Source organism: Homalodisca vitripennis, chromosome 1, assembly GCF_021130785.1.
Source record: "Homalodisca vitripennis isolate AUS2020 chromosome 1, UT_GWSS_2.1, whole genome shotgun sequence".
Lineage (NCBI taxonomy): Eukaryota > Metazoa > Arthropoda > Insecta > Hemiptera > Cicadellidae > Homalodisca > Homalodisca vitripennis.
In genome coordinates, this window is record NC_060207.1 from 193337894 (window position 1) to 193358739 (window position 20846).

The following is a 20846-nucleotide window of genomic DNA, read 5'->3' on the forward strand; positions in this document are numbered from 1 at the left end:
CATTTTCCATAGCACGCCTGGTTTAAGAAATGTGCATTAGAAGAAATCACCACCCTTACACAACTTTTTGTCTCTTGCTAGAGAACGTATAACAGTTAACCTAAAAAAGAGATCACAGTGTAACGTAACATGAACGACGAACTATCCCCTACCATCCCTGAGGTAATTTATACAATTCAATACACATCCCCAACCATGCGCTCTATCCTGTACATCAATATGGGCTGTAATTTGTCTTCAGAATGGAGCTCACCTGGAACCTTAACATACAGGGAAATATCGCTCAGTATCTAGCCTTAAGGTAAGAGACGAACAGAGAAAACAAATCACGATCTCTACTTTCAATTTTATTTTACTGCTTCTGGATATAATTTACTGTTCCCCAAGAGCGGATACAGGAGGGGCATCTTAGTTGTAATTATTTACCATTATTTTCACTGTAACAGGTAAACTTTGATATACAGATTGATTCATACCTAAACTTTAGCTCACTGTAAAGTTAATTTGGTATTTTATGCTTACAATACAAGAGTGAGTTTTTTGTTTTTTAAATGCAAAAACCTCGTAACGGGCCACTGTGGGTCCTTCCGTAGATTTGCCACAGGCGGTGGTGTTCCGGAAACATATAACAACATAGAAAATATTGCGTCCTGTAATTAGTGCATGTAACGTTCTAAAATAATAAAACTATGCGTTCTACCAATAAAAAAGTGTATTTTTTCTTTTTAAGCTTAGTATATTATATGAATGCTTTAGTAGGGCACACACTCATTCGTTCAATACAATCAAGCCATACAGTTAGTTTTTATGTGTATACAGGTGAGTGGCTCTTGGTGTGACAAAATTTTTTGGGTTATAATGTAAAGTAAATGTGATACAATGGTGGTTATAAAAAAGTCTAACTCCAAAAATTAGGTATGAAATGAATTATGTTCAGTTTTTCTTAAAAACCCGTGTTTTGTACGTAAATCTGACATTTCTCAGCAATTTTTAGACATATGTGAGCAAACTACATCATTTTTAGATTCCTTGTTAAATTTTAAATTTGAAAAAGTTATCGGTTCAATCGGTAAGAAAAGAAAATTAAGCTTTAGGTCGATTCAAATGGCAAAGTTGCTAAGTTTCAGAAAAACTGAAATATCATTGAACCCCATCTTTTTGCCACACCCTGTACACAAGAATGTGTCAAGTGATATTAAAAACTTTGCCATTTAATAGGCTTTAAAATGGTATGCCATATGACCATAGTTAAGTATTCGATTACTTACTCTTATCGGTTTGAATATTAACACACATGCAAGCCACAAAAGGATTAAAACAATTTAATAACAACTGTACATAATTGTTATGTTTTATAAAACTGCCTCATAAAACAATGAATTGAAGATTACAAAAAAGTAAAGCAGTTTAAAATAATTTGTGGATGCTAGTTACGGATTAATGGTCACATCCTTTATCAATGTTTTAATTCAATGTTTATCTTATCACTTTCACCGGTATTGTACATTCATTCCTTATCTTGTTTTGAAAGACCAGTGTCCACATGAATTACTTCTACCTCCAATAAACAATGTTTCTGCTCAATTTAGTCAAGTGTAGGCTGCCATGGAGTTCACTACTCGAGAATACGCTGATATGCACTTTCTTTACGGGTTTTGTGATGGAAATGCGCGTGCTGCCCAAAGAGAGTATCATGCTCGCTACCCTTATCGCCGACTTCCCAGTCATTCTGTGTTCTCAAGACTCCATCAACGTCTTGTGGAGGGAGGTACGGTTCACACAAGACCTAATGAAGTAGGACACATTGTTCATGATGTAGGATTAGATGAAGTAGTTCTAAATTCAGTTCGGAATGATCCAGAAGTTAGTAGTAGACAACTTGCTAGAGACGTAGGTGTATCACAATGGAAGGTTTTGGACATTTTGCATAAGAATAAGTTCCATCCATACCATTTTACGCCTGTTCAAGGTCTGAAAGCAACTGATTATGCTCCTAGAGTACAAATCTGTCGTTGGTTGCTAAACAGAGACATAGAGCAGCGTAATTTTTTTCGAAAACTCCTTTGGACTGATGAGTCATTGTTTACAAGAGCAGGAATTTTAAATTGTCATAATATGCACCACTGGGATCAACAAAACCCACACCGGACAAGGGAACAATCCTTTCAAACGCGTTTTAGTATTAATGTTTGGTGTGGAGTCTTAAGCGACCAATTGATTGGACCTCACATATTTGATGGAACTGTAAATGGAACAAACTACTTAGATTTTTTGCAACACGACCTACCTAAGCTTCTAGATGGTTTGAACAATGTTGAAAGGGACGAGCTTATATTCCAGCAGGATGGAGCCCCTCCACATTTTAATGCAACGTACGTCAATGATTGACTGAAAACTATCCCGAGTGGGTTGGAAGTGGGGAACTGTCGCATGGCCTGCCCGATCTCCCGACCCTACACCTATGGACTTTTTTGTGTTGTGTTTTTTTAAACAGGAAGTTTATTCCACCCCAGAAAACTCAGAAGAAGAATTACGAGGCAGAATTGGTCTGGCTGCTCAAAGGCTTCCGGAAAAACTGTCTTTTAAAATGACCATGGAAAAAAGAAGATCGCCATTTTGAGAATAAACTGCAATGATTTTACTTTTAATGTTTTGTGTTCATGAGGTATTCTAATTTTCATTTACCTTATTGATAATTGATTAAAGTTCCATTATTAAATATCTTTACTAATGCTCAAAAATTATGTTTATTATACCGTCCTATGACTGATTACTCAATGTTAACTTTTAACCTATACTGATTTTTTTAAATAGCAAAACACCTAAATAGCTGGCCATATGGCATACCATTTTAAAGCCTATTAAATGGCAAAGTTTTTAATATCACTTGACACATTCTTGTGTACAGGGTGTGGCAAAAAGATGGGGTTCAATGATATTTCAGTTTTTCTGAAACTTAGCAACTTTGCCATTTGAATCGACCTGAAGCTTAATTTTCTTTTCTTACCGTTTGAACCGATAACTTTTCAAATTTAAAATTTAACGGAGAATCTAAAAATGATGTAGTTTGCTCACATATGTCTAAACGATGCTGAGAAATATCAGATTTACGTACAAAAACACGGGTTTTTAAGAAAAACTGAAAATAATTCATTTCAGACCTAATTTTTGGAGTTAGACTTTTTTGTAACCACCATTGTATCACATTTTGCATTGCATTATAACCCAAAAAATTTTGTCACACCAAGAGCCACTCACCCTGTATAACCATTTGTATATATTAACCATATACTGTATATAAACGATTAACTAAAACCATTTTTTTAATTACTTACTTTTAATTATTTCCAGACACGTGTTTCGGTATAAAACTATCATCAGTGTGAACATTAACCTCTAAATAAATAATAAACAATATATTATATTATTATTATTATATTAAATTAGGCTATTGCAACTTATACAAATTTAATGAATGTAAATAGAAGTCATTTGACAGGTATTTGGTCTTCCGATCATATGTTAGTTTGGTTATTTAAACACATATGTGAAAGAAACGACCAAATACAAAATAATTGAATCGTAAAAAGTGAGGGCTCTGTGGTTTAATGGTAGCACATTCACCCGGCAAGTGAGAGATCCGGGTTCGAGTCCTGGTGGAGCAAGTACTTTTTGCGATTCAATGTTTATTGAAATTAAATTAGGCTATTACCACTTATACAAATTTAATTAATGTAAATAGAAGTCATTTGACAGGTATTTGGTCTTCCGATCATATGTTAGTTTGGTTATTTAAACACATATGTGAAAGAAACGGCCAAATACAAAATAATTGAATCGTAAAAAGTGAGGGCTCTGTGGTGTAATGGTAGCACATTCACCCGGCAAGTGAGAGATCCAGGTTCGAGTCCCGGTGGAGCAAGAACTATATATATATATATATATATATATATATATATATATATATATATATATATATATACATGTGGACCATTTAAACGGATGCTAAATTTATATGACACAATTGTAGTTTTGATTAGTATTCTGTATTTAATATTTTAATTTTTTGAATGATTGGGTTTGCCTTATTTTTTAGATTGCTATTTAAATTCTTTGTTATAATTTAGATACATTTGTAATTCATCTTTCTTGTTTGACCATTCATTATCCTAATATAAATATAACCCTGTAATGTGGAATTTAATAACACAATTTTATGGAGCGTATTATTTAAAACTTTTTCCATTGTGCACCCGTACAAGTATACTAAATTTTATTGGATATCTGTAGTAAAGGGCGTTGCTATCTATGAGCACAAACACACACACACACACACACACACACACACACACACACACACACACACACACACACACACACACACATACACACACACACAGGGTGCACAGATTCCTGATGCGCCTGGATATATTCCAAAATAATCGAGATATCGATGTACAAACTTCACCGTACCTATCGATACGAATGGTTTGATTTTATGTGGAGCAACATGCTTAATAATTAGGTTACTAAAAACTGCACAAATTAAAATTTTCTAATCTAAATCAAAACGTATATAAAATATAAAAAATACATATAATGAGGGAGGGTTAGTAGATACCAATGAATAATAATAATTTGATGTAGTAGGAAATTAGCAACACCGAGGTATTAAATGTATTGAATAATTTAAAAATATATTTTTAACATATCACCAAACCAAATGCTTCATTACTTGAATTTGGCATTGTAATAATACTTTATTAGTCATAAAAAATGCGGTGATGTTTATACTCTATTAATTTGAAATAAATGTTACACAATACAAGTATTTTCAAATGGATCACTTTCCATCCCAGAAGTGAGGGAAGTCTATGTAGTTAACGCAGAGTCAAGAGAGGTCTGAGATAGAAACTGACAGCGTGTTGCAGACAATGAAGCGCTTTGTGTATAATATAATGGCACCAGACAATCTACAATAGTGCGGAGTTGAGAAGCTAAGAGGAAATGGACGGTGGAAGCAAGACAGACATTCACTTGTACGATCTTAATTGTGTTAGCCTTTTGCTTGTTGAGGAGTGAAATTATATGACTACCAAGTTGAATGAGAGATAATTTATGTATATATATATATATATATATATATATATATATATATATATAATTATATATAAACCATCGAGTGGGTAGTTTTTTGTGTATTGGCAAAGATGAATAAATATAAAAAAACTATAATTATTATAATCCAAATTTCTTAGGGTGAGTAAATTAAGTCCTGGTACGCCTAGATATATTCCAAACGGATTGGGATATCGATGTAAAATCTTCACCATGGACGCAAAATACTTTTATAGACTTTTTTAAGTATAAAAATATCCCCCCCTTTTCAAATGGGGGGAGAGGGGGTCACTTTGTTTAAAATCTAAATAAATGCCTCCCTGTTAACAACAAGTTACATTTGTAAATGAATATGTTTCGATCTGTAAAAGCAGATAATACATTTAATACACGGGGGATACACACGCTGAGTTAATACACGTGTTACTGTATTGCCATTTCAGATAATTAACTACCTGCAGCTCTATATGTCTCGCAGTTAATTATGTTGTTCACTTATAAGAATTCAAACAGGCTGAACTGTTGATGACGTTATCATTTATTAATAAATTACATTTCTTAATATTATTTCAATTAAAATATATTGTAAATTGTTCAATATTTGAAATACTTGAATTATAATGTTGCTGGTGTTCCTTAATTGACAGTACTTTATAAAAAATTTAGTTATTTAAATTAAGATTCAACAAAATAATCCTATAGGTTGCTATCCCTAAATCAATGTGGGATGACTGACGCAGTCGATAGTCTATCAATATACTCCGTCGTATCCCCGAGCCATATCCTTGTGCCAAAGGGATATAAACAATTACAAAGCATCACTGATAGATTGGAACTAGATAAAATCAAACTTTTCGTCCATCAAATAGTAACTGGTTCATTTCCCTAGGAAGTTATTTACATTTAGTTATAAGTCAACAAATTAACACTGCTCTACAAATGTCATTTGATGCAAGGCTTAAAAGATATTTTAAATTTCAATACATGATATGTATTATTACATTATATCCCTCAAGAAGAAGAAATTTATGAGCTACTGATTGTTATATATTGTATATACAACTCTGTATTTCATATCACGTCCAAGTACGTTTATTACTAATATTACGAAGAACACTTCTGAATTATTGAAGAACAAATAAAATAACCATTCTTTGTTGTCAAAATGGAAAACGCGTGTTTCCGAACGGAAGCAGTTTACTCAGAGTAAAAGGTCTTTCCTGTCATGCGGGCAGGAACAAAATAATACTAAGCTTACCTGAAATTCCATTCTCTTTGTGAATCCTCTTATGTTCTCTCGCAGCCCCCAAACATCAACATTTTCTTACAAATTACCTAGATATAAACCAAAATGTTCCTTCCAGCTCAGAATGTACATGTTACATTTGGTTGCCACAACTAAATGTCAAATTGAAGATGCATTATTACTTTGGGTGTTTCATTTGTACAACACTGATGGGGCAACACCTATCAATGTCGCAGTTTTAATATAATCGTAACACTTTCAAACATTTAAAAACTCTCGAAACCATAATAAACAAAACTTTTTATAAGCGTACACATTTCTGTGATAAGATGTGGGCTTAACTAGTTAAAATTAATCCAAAATCATGTTTGTAAACATATTTATTTATCATTTACTGCATTAACTTGAAATAACGGCCATCTAGAAACCATAAGAGTTATCAAAAATAATTCGGAATAAATTTTGCTTGAAAATGCTTGAAAATTTTAAGAAAAATTCCAATTTTTATATATGTTATTGATATAAAACATTTTGTCAAAATGCGAATTACCGCCATCATTAAAAGTGTTATAGGTTGATATTGGCTAACGAACGCAAACAAGCTATGTGTAAATACAAATGTAAATACAAATGTGCAAAAATCAAATTTAGCCTCAATCTAAAATAACTGTGGAATTTATCGTGTTCGTAATTATTCCCGTAATGTACTTTCTACCCTCACTATATGGAAATCTTACGAGATGAAGAATATAGGCCTACGTTAGAACAAACATTCGAAAAATCTCTTTCTTTGTTTTCAATTCTAATGTATAACAACCGTAAGCTATAATTATTGCGGTACTTTGGTACTATCCGGAGGCCACTATTTTTGAAAAAGTTTTTCTTACCGGAAACCCAAAAAAATTGTTAGAAATACCAGACTTTATTTAACTTACTGAAATGTATACGTGACAATTATCAGCCATTACGACGATAGCTTCTGGTTTTCTGCCTCACAAAAGGAAGCAATGTCGGCGAGAAGTAGGCAACATCGCTTCCTTTCGGGAGGGAGAAAACAAACAGCCATCGTCACAATGACAAGTAATTTTCACAGTAAAGAATGTTCTTTGTGATGTGTAGTTTATTAGGTCCTTGGTAATCAAACGTGTTAAAAAATATTGGCCTCTGGATAATAACAAAGTACTACAGTTCCTTTTCCAAACTTTGAATAGATGACATGTTGAAATCTTAAGAGATATGGGAAAACTTAGAATTAAAGTTGTTATTGAATTTATATTATTATATTTAAGCGGTTAAAATCCCATCTTGGTCTCTAAAGTTAGGAAACATTAATTAAAAGGGCTTGTTAAATGTAACCAACTGTTCTGTGTAACCACTATTTTAACTATAATATTTATGTTTTATAATACCTGTGAATTTTCATGTGCAAGAAGATACTTATGACTGGGTTGGCTTCCTTGACATAGTGATGTGGTATTTTTACACTAACATGCTTCAACGAGCCATTGTTTCCTAGACTTCAGTCCGAAAAACAAGACTTCTACAACTCAAAAGCCATCATAAATTATTACTGAAAAAAATGATTGCATAAACTTCCTACAGATTTCCCCTTTATACCGGGAATAGATGTTTTTGGACCACAATGGATATCTCAGTCCAAGTAATTATGTATATTTTCTTCACTGTGACAACAAGGCAAACAATTTGCGTGCGAAGCTGTGTGTAACAGCAAGTCACTAATAACATAGGCATTTTCGTCTATTTAAAATGAAAAGGAGGGCCTTTCTCTCCCATCAGACGAAATAACCCATCATTTGTAAATTATATATTAGTTACATTCATTGAATAATGTAAATGTGAAGAAACACGTAAGAATACAAATTTTTTTTAACTAATAATCTCCATAAAAATCAAAACAAAATATCATATATTTGCATACTGGTTTTAATTAATTTAACCTCTAGCCGGGAACTTGTAAAGACTAAGATCAGGATTTCATCGTTTCTTAGTATCAAAACAGCATGCCCAAAAACGAGATTAGAACTCAAGACCGTTGGTATAAGGAGGAGACATCAATCGCTCAACTGTTAGGTATGACAATAAATTCTTCATTCTGAAATTTAAACATTTTATTCAAATTGTAGCTGGAGAGAAGTGTTGAGTAACTTATGAGCGGAAAGTAACTTTGCCTCTCTCGAGGAACTAACTGCACTCTTCCATTCCTTTTTTCCTGACAAAGCCTTAAACCTAAAATTTCTGACTTTAATAACATAACTACTATAGTCAATAGAAAAAAGAAACCCCTACTAAGTAACTGCTTTGAAATTACTTTACTGCCTTAAACCACTATGGTATGGACATAATTATGAGTTTATGGTCATTTTAAGATAAATCATATTCTAACAACTGATCGATAATGTCTTAAAATCTACAATTATTCTGATAAAATGTCTCTTTTTTTTTTTGAGTGAAGGTTCTAAAACTTTTGTTCCCTTTTATCGTTATGTGTGTCCAAGCCGCATCTGTTATGACACAAACAAAACGCCGGAAGACAACACCCTATCAGTGTTACCAGTAGTAAAATTACCTGAAAATACAAAAACTTTAAAACTATTTCTAAAATGTTTTACCCTTCTCAATTTTGGGTTATTTTTATGTCGTATATGTATCTCCTATACGGGAGCATTTCGGTTAATTGGTTTGGATTTGGTTTTGGAGAGATACTTTGTCGTTGGAGGCCTGAAACTTCATCGAAGAAATTTAACGGCGAATTTATTTTATATAAGTAGATTGATTAGTAAGTAAAATTTTCTTCGGATATAATAATTACACAAGACAATAAAGGTTTTAGCACTTTTATACTTACTTAATCTAGCATATGCAAATGTTGTGTACTATATTGTGAGAGTTGGTCAATAAAACTAAAGGATTTCTCGTTGGAGAACATAAAAGTTACATTTCCCGAGAGCAATGGGAGACTTACGGTGACTAATGTAACGACTGCGAGGGGCTGGTTGAAGTTACATCGTGTTGTAGATAGATTAAGGTTTACTTTACTAGTATTTTAGTAAAATACTTATCAAATTGTAAATCTTACCTTCCTACAATCTTTGAGTTTGTGCAGAAGATTTCTAACGCCCAAAATATCTCATTAACGGTTCTATCACAACTGACAAACTTTATACGAAACATTAAAATCTCACTTTGCAGTTAATATTACTTAGAACCTTTCTCATATCATTATTAATTATGGAAAGGATTTTGCGATTTATCAGAACAAACTCAAAAACATTTGATAAACAAAAATCTTGCTATAAACAAATTCTAATCTAATATAAAAATACAAATTAACTCTATAAGCACTATGTTTTAATTTTTTGGAGGCCATAAAACTATCACCATCTAATTTGTCTTTTATCTACACTCTATGCGGTTATATAAGAATCTAATGGTATCTCTGTCTGTGTGTTTGTGTGTGTGTGTGTGTGTGTGTTACTCAATCACGTAAACACTACTGGACCGATTCTATTGAAATTTTACATAAGGCCCTTAATTAACATGGAGGAATATTCCTATTTCAAAAATCCCTCTCGGCTAAGCCCCAATAATCTCTTAAGTTTGAAACTTAAGTTATGAAAATTCTCATCTTGTTCTCTAAAGTTGCGAAAAATCTCATAAGAAATGCATTACAACATACAAAGTTGTCTAGGCTGAAATGTATGCTTTTAGCCTATACCAATATGTAAATGACTAGGTATAACGTACAATACGTTCTAAAAATAAATAGCTTACAGCACCTAGGTGCACTTTTGACTTGCTTAGATATTTTAAAGATTTCAGTTTACGGGATATGAACTAGGGTTTGAAAATGTGCCTCCTTTTAATCTAATTATCAATATAGAATCTTCGAATCATATTTACACGAATTTAGGGCACATTTTCATTAACAACAGTATAATGTTTATACAGTTGATCTCAGATAAAAATTACATATCTATAATTAAACGGGAGTGACAGTGAAAATTGGTATTTTTTAACTTCAATATGTATCAGTTAATTAAGCTTATTTGAAAATATTAAATAACTTAATACCTCTGCATAATGGAAACTATTAGGAAGTAATAATATGTAGAATGTAGAAGTACCACACCACAGACTTCGCTGAGGTTGAATGCATTTTTTAAGGTTGCAGGTTGAAAATTTCAAATCTATAGCTCATTTCATTCTCGAGATTTCTTGCGGACAGATAGAAAGACATACAATCATACAAAAAGAGGTTGACATGAAAATTACACATCGTAGAAGTGATAAAATAAAAGTTTTCGCACCAAGTTACTAGAAAATTATGGATAGTTAGGCCAATGTGTTAATATGGCACATGTTTGAATCTCTTATGGGGGTAACTGATTGAGTTTGCTTATAAATTTATCTATTTTACTATTTTTTCGCTGCCACCATGATTACCTATAATAATAATAATAATATACTTTTATTGCCAGAAACAATTTTAACATTGCATAGCATGCGTCACATAATAATAATTATATATTCATTAAAATAATGAAATGTCTTATGCTAACGATTTAATTTTTAAAATATCGTAAACAATATCGATTTTAGTTAACAATAAAAGTTGTCAAGCAGTAAAATTAATATATAATAAAAATAATTTGGATGTCAGCGCCCCTGTACTACCGCACATTGAAGCTAGTGAGATGGTCCATGAATTCACCAACTGTATAAAAAGAATGAGACACTAAAAAGTGTCGCAATGTAATTTTGAACCGATTTAGATCATTTATTGATTTTATTTCTTCAGGGAGCCCATTTAGAAACTTTATGCCGGCTTGAGAAGGAAGTTGCTCGTATCTTCTCAATCTATGCTGAGCAGGTCTGACATTTTCTCGATACCTCGTATCGTAGTTGTGAATGTCACGACCTCGAACCATTTGGCTCTTAAACCGACAATGGACAGTAGTCTCCAGTATATACAAACATGGCAATGTTAGTATTTTGAGCTCCCTAAATGAATTTCTACACGACTCTCTAAAGTTTAATTTAGCAATAATTCTAATAGCTCTCTTTTGTAAGACAAAAAGTCTGTGGAAGTCGCCATTTGAACAGCCACCCCACAATATAATACCGTAGGATAAATGTGGGTGGGCCAAACCGTAATATGCAATTTTCATTATTTGATCTGAACAGTATTCGGCAAGACCTCTCAAGAGATAAATATTACTTGATAGTTTCGCACAAACACTGTCCACATGGTTCCTCCAAGTCAACCCTCTATCGAGGTATATTCCCAGGAGTTTCGTACAGTCAACTTCATCCAGGACCTTGTCGTCCAACATCACAGTAGGTCTGTACTGAAATGGTGCAGTGCTTCCACCAAAAACCATGTAATTTGTTTTCGAACAATTAAGTTTCAAGTTTATGTTTTCAAAGTATTGTGTACATACATTTAAATCTTCGTAAGCTTGAATTTCAACTTGAAATTTTGATTTGCATGTGAAAGAGAGAGTCGTGTCATCTGCATATTGGACTATGTGTCCTTTATGAATCTTTGAGTTCAAATTGTTTACGTACACCAGGAACAAAACTGGTCCGAGGATGGATCCCTGAGGGACCCCATATCTAAGACTGGTTGTAAGTGAAAATGAATTTTGAACTGATACTTGTTGTTTTCTATCGGAGAGGTATGACTGAAGCCACTCTAGCGGCAAACCTCTAATACCGTTACTGTGCAATTTGTTGAGTAGAATGGTATGATCCACACAATCGAAAGCCTTAGTCAAGTCAAGGAAAACGCTGAGCGTTACTGTTTTCTTGTCCAAGCCATCAACAATCAGCTCAATTAAGTGCGTGATTGCATCGATTGTGGATTTACCTTGTCTAAAGCCAAACTGATTTGGAGATAATATATTAAATAACCATTTAATAGTATTCGACGTAAAATTACGTTCCAGCGAATTAATAAATGTGTGCTACTGACGTAAGCACGTTCTGACTGTGTTTGTGACGCATCGTTACATTCTTACTATATTATTCACTTGTGTGATCTTGAGTAATATTGTTGTGCAAGAAACATGTTATACAAAAATCGCGCGTCACGTTAGGAGTTCTATCGTTTTCTACTAGATGTCAGCACTTCCTTAGTCCTTGTCCGATTGACCGCTATAGTCACACAGCGCAGACAGCTACCTCGTGTTGTTGTGTACCACCCGTTCTTGAGTATTTTATGGATCTATTCGTGTTTATTATGCGGGCTCGTTTACTTGATAATGACATGAACACGGACAGAGAAAATATCTTGGTTGGCAATATATACAATGTAATAAAACTTGGATAAAGACACTAAACATAACTTTCTGAATTCTAAAGACTTGTCTCTGTAGTAAAAAATAAAGATAAATTCAGCAAAGCACTATAATTTAGGGTTCAAAAAGAAAACCGTTAATGCATAAGACCAAATTTAAAAAAAACACACTAAACCACAGAAACATCCTAAAGAGTAACATTTACTATTATCCAAAGCAATGTTCCGCATATATAAATAAAGCTTCATGCACTATTTCAAGTATGTAAGTCAGCTCGTTGTCGAGTTATCGTGTGTCTAGAGACAAACAGACAAAAATTAACTTTTTCTAGCCCCACGATGGATATGCTTTGGCAAAGCTCAGCCAATTATTTTGAGAGAACGAAAACACATAGATTATACAGTAAATGTTCAATCCTAAATTTATGGGTTGTGCAGCTTAAAAAGTGATTGATGTATTCCAGAAACATATTAGGGTGAGGAAGATCGATCATTTCCCAGCACTTTTCTCTTTTTACTTTTACTCTCCATAATATCCTTTTGATTCTTTAGTTCTCACCATCATTGTTAACAGTTGCTTTAGTTCTAATACATATAAATGTTAAATATTATTCACAGTCCACTTCTAATCAAACTGGACATGGAAATTGATTTAGGTATGACAATAAATTTTTAGAGTTAGTTTTAGAGTAGGTAGATTTGTTAATCCTAAAATACCTGCCACATGCTTTCTAATTCCAGAGCTTTTAATCCTTGTGCAAATGTTTTATTGTGATATCTATAATGCACCAGTTTAGTCAAATAAGGATATAGACGAGTATATCTTGTATGGAGTAATATGGTGCAACACTACTATTTCAAACATTAATTTAATTCTGTTTATTTCATAAAAAGTGTCCAGAAATGAATCTCTAAGGTAGACATGCCTGTCTGGAATTCTCTCATTCGTAAAGGTCGAGTGTTTTACTCTACAATGGGATATCGGAAGAACATTCCTTGTCGACAATAACTGTTTGTGTTTTCTGTTCATACTTCGCCTGGAATGTGCAGTATTGTTTGGAACTCTTAATTATGGGAATCTTTATGAAGGTAAATTAATTAGTTCAAAAATTGAACATAATTTCACTCTTTAAAACCTGGACACGGTATTTCACCGATTTCATATTACCAAAAGGTCCTGGAGATACATATAGAGACATATTTTTGGTCCACATGTTTCATTTGTTTTTGAGCAGAATTAAAATTACACCTCTTTTTAGAAATTTTACACATATTTCCAGTATTTTCAGTGGCATTAATTAGTAAATATTTTGTTACAGTTTCCGTAATTCTTATTGGGCTTTAAATGCAAGTATTTTAATGCATCATAAATAATAATTATAAAAACTATATTTAATACAGTCTACAGATTACCATGTCGTGTCGCATTGTATATTAATTTCTCAACAGAGTAAAGTTTAAATGTGTCCTTTAAGACTACTGCAGCAAAATTTAAAAGTTCTGTTTCGTTTATAATTTAACAATGACTTCCAGCACCCGCGGTAGGCGAAGGTTTCTCGAGCTTTACCTTCTTCCTACGATCAAAGCACACAAACGTATACCAGAACTTTCAGAGATGTCCTCTCTTTCAGTGTTTGTGCTCCTCGACATTTTTCTTTTTTTGGATCTCTTTTGATGAGTCATGCTGTTATTCCCTATTACAAAACAAGTAATTTGGAAATCGAAAAAACTAATATATAAGTGTACAGGTTTCCTGTTGCCACAGGGTAGATTGACTGGGATAAATATAATTATATCACATAAAAAGCTCACACAAAATCAAATTTCTTAAAAAGTTTATCCGATTTTTTTGTATTTTGTAATTTTTAGGGTAAAATGTTTTCCCACATTCTTGGCATTGTAATAATGTAAATGTGTCATATTGTATTGGGATTTCAGTTCAAGATTCTTCATTTTCTGTTATGTAAATCACAAAAAATATCCTTTGACCCATTTATTTTTGTATTACATGTTACCGACGTATCTTTGCGATTTGGATACTGTATCAAATACTGCCGACTGGGTTCTTAAAAACCCATCCTATCTTTTATGCTCTTTTTTATATAATTTTAACGGGTATCCATTTATTTTTCCATGTTATTAAAAATATTAAATCTGTAAAACAGGAAGAGAACATTTTGGGTTTCAAAAATCTACTGTATTCAACATGATAAACTCAAAAGCAGTTCGTCACAATCTTCCTATTTTAAGATGTTAACAATACCAAAACTAAAATTTGTCTAAACTCAAAGCCATCATCGTTTACAATAAAGACCAGAGAAGTAAACCCAGAATAGATCTCTAGTTGAGTCCAAAAATCCTGCTAAATCGTTAAAGGCGCGGTAAAGTAATATTAAATAGTAATATATTACTCCAAAACTTCCAAATGAAAAGTATCCAAGTGTTTTGCAGGTTTTTGGTTTGCTTACATGTGAAGGGCTTATAAGCCAAGGGGTACAAGTCCAAAAAACTTGTTTCTGAGAAAATCATGGTTAAAGTCAGTGTTAAAAAAAAATTATTACCATTGTGGTAGATCTACAAAAATATTTTTTAGTGTTTTGAATTATGTAAACTGAAAAGTTTATTCATGCTTGTTTACATTTTTAAATGCTTTGGGTGTAAAGTTATTATTAAAATAAAAGTTTTAAGTCATGACTTGTACCCCTTGACCACAAACTAAATAGATGGTTTAAAAGAACATGGAATGAATAAAACTAGTGTAAGTAAGAAAGTTTTGTTTTATTGATACAAAGTAATAATTTATTTTGTTTTCCTCTTCTGAATAGTCACGATATATAACAACCAGAGTGTTTTTTTACTTAGTCAGAGTCTGTTTCATAACAATTCCCACCATTTTCTATAGAGTCTGCTCCTTCATCGTTTGGCTCTGATACTTGAGGCTGTGGCACTTCAACTTGTATAGTTTTGACTCCTGGTTTTAGCACGGGGGTTTCCTTCATAGTCCAGTTTTTTGTAAAACTCATGATGGATAGGAGGAACGTAGGGTAGAAGTTCTTGAAGGTCTTTGTACTTGGAAGCTTTAATTTTTTTCCTTTCTTGTTTTTGGTTCTAGTAAGGGTAGTTCAGTGGGAGTTCTACCAGATGACTTTGCTTTCATGTCATAGGTTGAGAATGGCATAGAATCATTAAAAGTTGTTTTATAAAACAATGTCCATGGTTACGTCTTTTCTGTATTGAAGCCACTGCATTTGTCTGATTCCAACAACAGATCTTTTAAAAAGATGTTGTACCCCTTCAAGTGTAATGAACTCTTCCTCTTCCATACATTTTACCATGAACCTTTTGCAACTTTTAGCAATGATTCCAGCCCAGTGGTCAGGAACAAACACAGATGTATTCGTGTTTCTTTTAGCTAACACTATAGTTCCAAAAATCACGATCACAGTTGTTGTACTAGTGGCCTGGCAGCAAAAACTTGTGTCGACTACTTCAACTTGGGTTTTTTGAACAACATACAGCCAAAAATTTAACTACATAATGACTTTTGTTTTGTCCCCCACAGTTATCACTAAATAATGTTAAATGATTATAACGGTGGGGGGCAGTGCCTTCACGTACTGAAACATGCATGACGTAATTTCCTCACAACCTCTTGACGCTTGGCCCTCATGCCACAAATACATAGAAGCTTGTCCTGAGCTTATGTCATGGATACACAAGTTATAAGTCCACAACTGTCTAGAATAGTAGACCTTAGAACACGTCAAGACTGGAGTTGGCAGCATTTTTTGTAAGTCAAAACAAACCGCCTTGTGGCTTGAATCATTTTTGGCTTGTTCTTTGGCTTTGTCTAATTGTGCTTTAGCACTCTCTGCCTTGCGTAGGTGGAGTTCTTTCTGTACTGTAGCTGCCTGTTTTTCGTCAGGTGATCCATGTTACAATAAGCTGTTGGAGTCTGTCACATGTAGCACATGTGTCTGTTTGTGGCCTGTGAAAACTTAAATTGAATTTAGTATTAAAAACATACCTGTAATATGGAAGCGGTTAGAGGCTCCTTACCTTTTTCTTTACACAGCTCCTTGTAAAAATCATACATTTTTTTTACATTAAGGCCAGGATTAAGATACTTTTTATTTGGAATTTTGTTGACGTGAGTAGTGGCTAGTGTATCTAGGAAATTTCATAATATGCTCCTTGACAAAACTCCAACTTTTTCTGGGTTGGTTTTGTTCGGAGGAATTTTTTTACCTCGCTTGTCTCTTGGTGAAATAGATGTTCCTGATAGTTGTTTTCTTTTTACAATATTCATAACTCTTTTTTTGTTGGAAATGTCAATTGTTTTAAGAAAAAACTCCTTGCATACTCTTTTTCCTACAAAAAAATACTGGCACGAAACAGATTTATTGTAATATTCATTGTTTGCTCTGGTCTGATGTGGACTATGGTGTAAAATTACAGAATTCAAGAAAGCCGACTGCAACTCCCAGTTTCCAAGAGCCCAATACTCATTAAATATTTCTTGGCGTTTCTCTTGAGGAATATCACTGCACTCATACCTACAATTATGGTTAAAATCTCTGACCCTGCTTTGGTTGATGGTTTTTCCCTGTTCTGTCAGTGTACCCTTCCCCTTTATTGCGAGCAATCAACCCCTTTTTTCTCTTCCACTGATCAGGCCTTCTTGTTTTCTTCTTTTCTTCATGTTTTGGTCTTTTTGCAGGCGGTCCATTATTTTGCTCTTCTACAACCACGCCACCTGGAGAATAGATTTTGGGATTAGAAAAATTAGTATAAAGTTATGAACTTTGCTAAAACTTTTTTAATTATTAGACGTTGTAATGTATTTGTATAAGCATTTATTGTCCACGATTATTTAATTGTATGGTCACCTTGTTATTAGTTAGAAGAGATGTGGTTCACAATTTTTTTCATATATTTTTTTCCTTAAAGGTGAACTAAACAGAAAATAAATAATGCAGAGTGGTAGTTTATTTTTTCCAGTGGATAAATTATTATGGTTATTATAATTGAGGCAAGACTAATGTAGTACTACTATGCAGCTGATATAATGTCTTTGAAGGCTAACTAATGTGACTAGGCCTAATTCAGAATTGTTGTGTAGCCAGGAATTTGGCTGGTCTGTGTAGCAACAAATAACTTACTTCTTTTACTATATTTCTATATCCTCAGTTTGTTGATTGCTTTTCTTCTAATTTACTTACATGGAGAAAATATGGTAGGCCTAGCTTATTAGATAAATAATACAAAACTTACTTGTTGATGGGCGATTTCTGAAAAGATCTCTTGCAGAATTGTCTTCATTTCCACTTGGCAAATAGTCAGGGTCTGCGTCTGTGTCATCTGCAGAAAAAAAACAAATTAATTAACTTGATGTACATAAGCCTTTGTCTTCAACAAAATTGTGTAAATAATTCATTAATTAATAATAGAAGCTGATGTTTACAATGGGCCTAGCCTACTTCCAGTATAACTGTTCTTTAAGAAGCAGAAAAGGCTTTGTCCTTTAAGAAGAAAAGTGTGGCATAAAATGATCTTGGTAGTACCATATTTGTTTGTTAAAATGTAAACTATTCATCTCTCATCAAACAATGAAACAGGTTTTAATTACTTATTAAGTAAACAACTTACCTTCAAAGAGGTTAGGATCACTTCCATCAGAAGAACAATTGTCTGCCATTTCTTTCTATCTAGTTGTCTATTATCCAAATATTAACAAAATATTACAAAAAATGAATTCTCATTTTCATTAATATTAACAATAAGCAATATAATTGTTATTAACAATATTTAATAATAACAATAATAAGCTCTTCCCACCACAGTAAACTTCACTGACAGACAGAGTAATGAAAACAACAATGTGCCATGCAGCTGTTTTCAAACTCCTGCTCAGTAGTCAAGGGGTACATGTGACTTGTATCTCTTGACCACTCATCAAAATAATGTTATTGTTCAGTAGTCAAGGGTATTCACTGCTAGAGCTCAGCACCTGATGGTGACTGACTTATACTCTTGGCCACCAACTTTTTATTATATTTAGCTACAAGAATCTGTGTCTAACTCATTTTCACCAAAAAAATGGACTTGTACCCCTTGTCTTCTAACCCCTTCATGTGTGTTTGTTAGCAATAAAAAAATTTAACACTTTAACTGCACTCATTAATATAGGTAACAGTATGTTTTCTAAATTGTTTGACTGAGACCTTCATCATATAGTAAAATAGACAATCATATAGTAAAATAGACAATAAATAATTATAAAACAATATATCAATAACTTAACATACTGCCTCATTTCACTGCAATGAAATTTTAAATTAAACATTAAGCAGTAAAACTTACTATTTTGACTTTGTCAAAAAATTTGTATTCATCTGTAAAATTTTGGGAAATGTAACAGCCTTCATCGACGACTTCAAAGGAAAAGTTGAGCAAAAGCGTTACTTCTTTCCTTCGCAGGTAAATTAATTACTTTTACACCTTTTATCCTATTTATTCTCTTTCTCTCTGCACGAACTATAATTTAACATTTAAGAATGTGTTTTCATACCCCAATTAACGCATTTCGCTTTCATAGATCTACTGGTACTATTAATAATGTATTGCTCCTTAAGTCATTGAAATTATTGAATAGCCTTTATTCACTTAATTTCGAATATTATTCATGGATCAATTTCCTGGATCAGTGTCATGACTTTTTGATCCTGTTCTTAAAATAATTATTTATACTCAACTTATTTACGTACTTGGCTGCTACAGTTCGATTCTCACACAGCTTCCCACCGAATAACTGGGTTATCGTAGGAATATCCATTTTAAATGGCATATCAAACATTCCTGAGATTAGTAATGGAATATATTCTAGAAGAAAGAATCTTCTGATCAATTTTAGAATAATTGGATTTATAACCTTAAAAAAAGCAGTGTTAAGGTCCTGAAGTTAGAAAGTGGAATAGTTTTTAAAAGTCCCAATGACATAAATCGAACTTCCCTGTAATAATATTTTATTGAAGACCTCCAACATTTTAAACACTTGAACTAATTTAGGCATGTTTAAAGGAAATAAATGCCAAAGTCTATAGCCTTCTTATTGAAAGCAATTATGTTGATAAATCTCTAGTATACTTTTCATACTAAATTAGGCACACATCACGACTAAGTAAGTACATATTTCAATGCTCTTGGTTATCGGATCAGAGATTAAGAGAAATTGCGACTGGCTCTTATTTCAGGTTTTCCGATTGTTGGGTTTCCAAGATTATTTCTGGTTCGAAGAAATTATATTTCCGACCCAAAAGCTGAGTTCGCCTTGAGAAGTCTATTTTGGTAAAAAGGCTTTACTTCCGGCGCTTGTAATCTACTTCCGTTATAGGAGATGGAATTCCAATAAGCCACCGCACAACGTCACATTTTGATTACCTTACGTGCACATATTCACAGCTTCCATCACGAAATTGAACATTATAGCAATGTTTAAATTATTAAATAATACCCTGACTAAACTAAATAGTTAGGATTTGCCACTTTGCCATCTACAGTAAAATATAGATGGTACTGCCATTGCTATTTGTAGCACATTAAGACAACTGGTAATTGTTCAAGCAAACATAAGTTCTGTGATATTGCGTGGAACGTTGCGTTGTACAACTGTCAACAATTTTTCCCTCGTATATAGTAAATATACTTTGCTTCCATTATACTTCTTTTAGAGTTTTTATGTATGGTATTTCAGAATAAATATGTGTCTATGTTCTTACATCCATGTGGTATACGCCAAATTTCGTTTAGATCTTTTTGTTTGTTATTGAGTGTCAAACAACTAAATACCTTCAAAAACCTTTGCATTTATATTATTATTAGGATTTTTATTCTTTTGTATCTTTAAAAACTTTTAACGTTGAATTGTTAAACTTTAAATTACGGAAACTATCATAATTTCCAAACATTTTCCATTTAATTTCGATTACTAAACAAGTTTTGCCACTGTAAAATTATTTAACAGTATACCACATTTTCAATACTGCATAAACAAAGTTAAAATGTTCAATTCCCAAATAAAAAAAAACCATTTCACGTTCGTATATCGACGTACGGGTACTGTTATAGTACAATACTTGTGTAACATTGTAACCAACACGAGTG